Genomic DNA, 6,809 nt, shown 5'->3' with positions numbered 1-6,809 from the left:
TGACTTGCTGCTGAATGGGGGGGGGGGGGGGGTTAGTGGACAGAGGCTTCTGACCTGATGCTGAATGGGGGGGGGGGGGGGGGGGTAGTGGACAGAGGCTTCTGACCTGCTGCTGAATGGGGCAGGGTTAGTGGACAGAGGGTTCTGACTTGCTTCTGAATGGGGGGTCGCGTGCCGAAGACACTGTTCCACTGTCAGTGGTGGATGTGACTCAAACCACTCGTGTCATATGTGTTAAATGGCACATCAATTCCACAAGAGTTTTGGAGAAAAGCACGATTCCCACGTAACACCAAGTGTAATGCAACGATGTGTGTGTGTGTGTGTGTTTGTGTGTGTGTGTGTGTATGTGTGTGTGTGCGTGTGTCACAAATACTGATCCTTATGTATACATATATATATATATATATATATATATATATATATATATATATATACAATAGTTTTATGAATTTAATTTCATTATACCTGAATTTTCTCGTGGTTGTCTTTGCTGTTTTTTTATCTAATGTTTTGTAAGTCACTTTGGACGAAAGCATCTTGACTATAACTCCAAATGAAAGTTAATGTACTGAGAGCCAAAGCAACACAACAGCTTCAGGCGCGGTGGCCATGCGAGACAAGCCTGTGTGGAATTCATCTGCTGTGTCTCTGTGAAAATAAGCAATGATCATTTTAGACCCAGGCTCCGCCAACACTTGTCCTCTTTGAGAAGGCCCTTGCGCCCACAAGCACTCAATGACGTACCTTTCCAATGTAAAACTTGCTCACAACACTAGCAGGCATGGAAAAAAAAGCTCATTGTGACAAGTATGCATTCTGTGGAATGTTGCAAGAATTATTTTTCCACAATAAGTGTGTGTTCTTTTTTTTCTGGGCCCTCTCTTCGTGTACAAACTCATCCCTACGAGCGTACTCTAACACTGCACACAACGCCCCCTGCACCCATGCAAGCGTTCCCTGACAGCATGATTAATTAGGCGGCAATTAATGGCTCGTTAAAGTCATTATGTGTGTGCTCAAAATCTCTCTGGCATTTAAATCGTTTCTGAGAGCACAGTGCAAACCTTAGCTGGACGAGGTGTTGCGTCAGATAAATGTCCTTCAGCAGGTATGCTCATTATGTCACAGTCGTCATACCTTGCCAGATAGCTGCTGGATCCAGGCCATAACCAGGCCATAACCAGGCCATAACCAGGCGAGAACCAGGCCATAACCAGTCCATAACCAGGCCATAACCAGGCGAGAACCAGGCCATAACCAGTCCAGAACCAGGCCATAACCAGGCCATAACCAGGCCATAACCAGGCCAGAACTCAATCTGAGAGAGCTGTTTGGGTCCACCATCATCACCGCACGAGCATAAGAGAGAAGGGAAGCAAAGGTGAAACATTTCAGAGATCTTTTGAAGCAGTCCTGCCCTGGTCACAATCACTTCCCCTTGTGACAGCACGGCACAGTCGTGTCTCACGTCTGCAGCAAAAGCATGGCCCTCCCATTGTGATCATGGAAATGGAAATGGAAAATGTAATAGATATTTGAAAAAAATATCCTTTTTTAGCATCTGTGAGGAGAAGTTGTATTTGGGGTCTAGGTGCCAGCAAGGTGCAAGTTACATAAGAAAGATAAAATATTTTGAAGTCCGTAATGCACTGACATGTATTGGCTATGACGTTGGATTGAGCGATGAATTGCCACTTCCCTTAGCAGGAAGAACGTTGAAGATTATTGACATACATCCATTGCCATGGTAACAAGCAGCATTGACCCAATCCAGTCAAATCAAGGGTGCTGAAAAAAAGAACTTAGCACAAACAAGCAGCAATGTGAACAGGCTTGCCTTTGCTGAGTGCATGGCCCCAGCAATCATCACAAATTTAGATTAATTACTATAAATATAGACACAAGCAACCACACGAAAGTTTCTCTTGGGGTGCTGGAGGCTGGCCAGAACCACACATTAACATCGGGAGAAATGGAGGTCACTGGAAAGTGAAGTGCTTGATATAAAAGGGTGTTGCTGGCTTCTGTCAGTGAAGACAGTCATGGTCGTCAGCAGGGCGTTTCAGCCCCACGGCCTTCATTGCATGTGACAGTCTGTGTGTGTGTTTATGTGTGTGTGGATGTGTGTGTGTGTGTGTGTGTGTGTGTGTGTGTGTGTGTGTGTGTGTGTGTGTGAGTGTAGTGGGGGTGTGTGTTCATGTGGTGTGTGTGTGTGTGAGCACATGTTTGTGTGTGTGTGTGTCAAACGTGGTTCTTAGCAATACTTGATTGCTAAAGTGAGGTCCGCTCTGTCGGCACTTGTGAAGTGTGCGGCAATTCATTTCCTGAGTTACCCAGATACACAAATACAACACAGGGGAAATAACACAGCCACATGGTGCATCTCCTCTGAAGAGGACAGATATCAGATGCTGGGAACGATAACAGATGACGTTACCTTCGGTGGTATCTTACAGTCAGGGGGTGGAGAAGTGTAGGTGTTTTGGTGGTGTGTGTGTGTGTGTGTGTGTGTGTGTGTGTGTGTGTGTGTGTGTGTGTGTGTGTGTGTGTGTGTGTGTGTGTGCGTGTGCGCGTGTGTGTGTGTGTGTGTGTGTGTATGTGTTTGTGGGGGGGGGGGGGGGGGGGGGTTTGGGGGTTATGGCCTCCTTTATTTGGATTCACTTCCGATAATATGGTATTCCTAACTGAAAATATGGTATTCCTTACTGATAATGAATTTGCATCAACACGGCTTCTTAAATGAACTAGCACAATGGCTTAGTCAGTGGTTTGCAAGAACTGCTAACAGCAATTTAAGCAGCTTATACAACAACTATCTCCCAGATGTCTCCTAAAGCAAGCAAAGATGTACACAAAATAAATAACATGTATAAATAAAGAAATATACAGTAAAATAAAATGTCAATTGAAACAGTGGATGTTGCAATGGAAGAAAGGGTCTTCATCAGGCCCTAAGAGATGAGGAAGGGTGAACTTTCTTGGTGCCAGAGGAACCAAAAGAACTGAAGTTCTGGGCTGTGCCAAAGGAGGAAGTCCAAAAAGAGCCTCAGACTGGCAAAGATCGGAAGTCGGTGCTTTCACCGAATAACAGGAAAGACGCCTTCAGATCAATGGCCGTTTTAGGAGTGATGTCGGAAGAGAGAGGAGAGAGAGGGCGAGAGAGAGAGAGCGGAGAGAGAGGGAGAGAGGGAGAGAGGGAAAGAGAGACTAGAGACTGGTATCAGAAAGTTACAGCATGTTCTTTTCCACCCCACAAAACAACACAAGCCATCCAGGCTCCTAACACTGACTAACCCCTGCTAACCACCCCCACCCCCACCCCCATCGTTCTTGTTCTTTCCCCTGGTGCTTACGCTCTTAGGCGGATCATCCTGGATCATTCTTGTTCTTTCCCCTGTTGCTAACGCTCTCAAGCGCATCTCACAGCGGATTATTCCGGAACACATTCGGGTGTATCAGCCCTGCATCAGGACCAGATTCCTTCCAGAAACATCTACTAATTGAAACCTCTCGCAGTGAAGCAAGAGTCAGTGGAGAGCTGCACTATGTTCTTCTCTACCTCCCCAAACACCCTTTTGTCCCAAATCTAACCAAAGCCAAGCTTGGCTTTTCTCCCAAACTGCACTTTTCATCCCGGAAAGCCTTCCCCTGGTGATGAAATGGCACTACGTCGTGTAGAAAAGCGCAGCCCTGCACTGCACTCACAATCGCAACCTTGGGCATGGAGGCCGGCCTGCTAGCAATGATGCTAAAACCCAGGAGTGCTAGCGTCTGTTGCTTTCACGTCTCTTAAGTTGTCGGCAGTGGGGTTTACACACACACACACACACACACACACACACACACACACACACACACACACACACACACACACACACACACACACACTAGGAAAGGGATCCCTATTGGCTGCTGAGATACAGGAGCAGTCATTCACACATCTCTACCATCCTTTTATGGATTTAAATTCACTTCTATCTGTGTCATACATGCATGATCCAAGCTATAGCTCCATAGGCAATACATGAGTACAGTAACATATTGACTCAGTCATAATGATGTATAGTTTATAACAGCTCCATAGACAATAGATGAGTATACTAATATATTGACTCATAATGATGTATAAATTATAATATATAATTGATATGCACTTCACCTGTCACCTTAGGGCCTGTATGCATGGTCTCTAAGAGAGGTCTACTCATGAATGATTTTCAGAGACGTTCATCTGTGTATGGCAGCCAGGCAAAGGCATGTGAGAGAAATAGAGATCGCTGTAATGCTGACGTTAAGCTGAAGTTCGGAGTGGCAGGAGAAAACTAGCCCATCGCACGGAACATGGACGCTTGCATAATTCCACCGCCGTGCACAGCTGCCTCGGCGCTACAAGTGCAGGCAACCCCTCAACGTTCAAAACAGAACAGGTATGCAGAGTATGTGTCTCAGCATCACACCCACAGAGGTGAGCGAATGAAACTTTCGTTGTCAGTGACGATGAGTCGTCTGGCTGGGGTGTCATAGCAGATCCACTCGAGGATGACGCAAAAGGTAACTGCAGTGTCGTATTGCTGCAGATCACAGACTTATTTAAATAAAATAAAAAATATCTTCAGATCTCTCACTAACAAAACCTTAAAAACACCTGAATACTTTCACAGAGTGGAAAAGGTGAGATGTAGATGCACCGATTGTGCAGCTGTGTGTGTAAATATTTTTCAGCCGGCATGTTTGGTAGCATAGGGGACCCGTGGCTTGGTTGCACCCCTCTCCGCGTCGCGTCACCGCACCTTCACACACCACTGGGCCGGGGAAACATCCGGCGCAGCTCACGATACCGTTAGCGCACGCTTACGCTCGCCGCTCGGCGTGACCAGATGCGGGAAGGGATTTTACGAAAGTGTACAGTCACGAACAGCCCCCATGCCTTAAGAGCACCTGATTGAGCTGTCAATTGGTTGGGATGTTGGTACCAAGCCCAGAAAAAAGCGAGAAAATTACAGTGCATTCCTTAGAAAGTTACCTTGCAAAAACAAATCTTAATTTTCTGAATATGCCAGTGCTGTCATTTTAAGAAAGACCTAGCAAGATAAACTTAGCAGTATAATGCTTTTGGATAAGTGTTAGTCTAATGGGAAGTTCAAGGTTGCCTTAGGCAACACTTTGTTTTGGGGTGGGGGGGGGGGCAAGCTGCAAGCTAGTTTAGCATTTTTAATAGTTAGATATTCATCCATATCAAAGTAAACTCTATGGTAATGTCTGCTGGTAATGAATCAACATACAAACAAACAACAACAACAACAACAACAACAAAATTGTGTATCCTGTCATGCAAATTGTTTTGTCATGGCACATTGAACCAATGTTAAATATAATAGCATATTTGGCTGGGCCCTGGCACTTCCATAAGTTGCACATTGCACAGAGAGTAGGGAGAGAAGAAATGCTTTCTATGAATGTCCCCATACTGGGTATTAGTTAATTAACAAGTTAAGATGAACAGCACGATATTTAAAAAAAAACACAAATAACAAATCATGTAGTACAGACCATGCATAAGATTCTTACATTCTTACATACATGTGTTGTAATTAATGCTTTATTTATAAATGAATTGCTGGAATCTTGATGTAACTTAACAAATAAGAACAAGTGACCAAAATAATGTAATTGCTATTGAGTACAAAGTTGAAAGTTCAATTCCATTTCAATTCAGTTAGATTTTTCTTTTTTTTTTAAGCGACATCAACTCTTTCCACCATCTCATTTACAGAACCCAAGGCCTAATCTTTTAAGTTCACGGAGGGAGCCAGCGCAAGTCGAGCGCGAGTAATCAAACAAACACAGAGGTTTTGGCACCGCAGAGGAATGCGCCCGGGGACGTTCGAGTAGCACAGCCTGCATGTTTACTGCTGATGACCCAGCAGCACAACATCTACTCTGCTGGTGGCCGTGAAAACAGAGCGCAGCATCAGTGTACTGTATGACGGACATGCGTGATGCTGGATGAGTGTGTAACATCACCGGACTAGGTTTAAACTCACTACTGTGGTCGGTCAGAAAAAAAGCTTTTTCCTGGTATTAAATGACTGAAATGTGCAGAGGAAATGTGAAATCTGTTATCTGTAAATGTGTTAATGACGTGACTCCAGATGTAAATGTGTTAATAATGTGACCCCAGATGTGTTAATGACGGGACCCCAGATGTAAATGTGTTAATAATGTGACCCCAGATGTGTTAATGACGGGACCCCATATGTAAATGTGTTAATAATGTGACCCCAGATGTGTTAATGACGGGACCCCAGATGTGTTAATGACGTGACCCCTGATGTGTTAATGACATGACCCCAGATGTGATAATATTGTGACCCAAGATGTGATACGGATGCCCTGCCTCCAGGAGGGATGTGTGCCTGTCAGATCAGGGCCAAGGCCAAGTCCAGCCCTGAGAGCGCCCGATGGTAAATAACCCATGTGTGTGTGTGTGTGTGTGTTTGTGTGTGTGTGTGTGTGTGTGTGTGTGTGTGTGTGTGTGTGTGTTTGTGTGTTTGTGTGTGGGTGTGTGGTGAACCCCAGGATGCCATGAGTGTCCCTTCTATAGGCATCTTCAGTCTCTATGATGGCGGGGGTCCAGCTGTTTCATTTTCCTGTTTGGCTTTCTACAAAAACGCGTCAGAACAGGAAGAGAGATCGAATGTTTTCCCCAAGGGAAACACACACACACACACACACACACATACACATAAACACACAAACACACACAGACACACACACACAAAAAAACACACACACACACACACACA

At 45.0% G+C, this 6,809-nt stretch overlaps 1 protein-coding gene across 1 annotated transcript in view; it reads left to right on the top strand.

The window, feature by feature from the left end:
* The window catches only part of LOC308381211 (uncharacterized protein), a gene marked incomplete at both ends in the record, with an annotated part of 32,447 nt that overhangs the window by 13,050 nt on the left and 12,588 nt on the right, over positions 1-6,809 (top strand). The window lies entirely within an intron of this gene.

The sequence above is a fragment of the Sprattus sprattus genome (genome assembly GCF_963457725.1).
Source record: "Sprattus sprattus genome assembly, chromosome: 20".
NCBI classification, from domain to species: domain Eukaryota; kingdom Metazoa; phylum Chordata; class Actinopteri; order Clupeiformes; family Clupeidae; genus Sprattus; species Sprattus sprattus.
The sequence above is the reverse complement of the archived record's forward strand: the minus strand, read 5'-3'. Positions and strand labels throughout refer to the sequence as shown.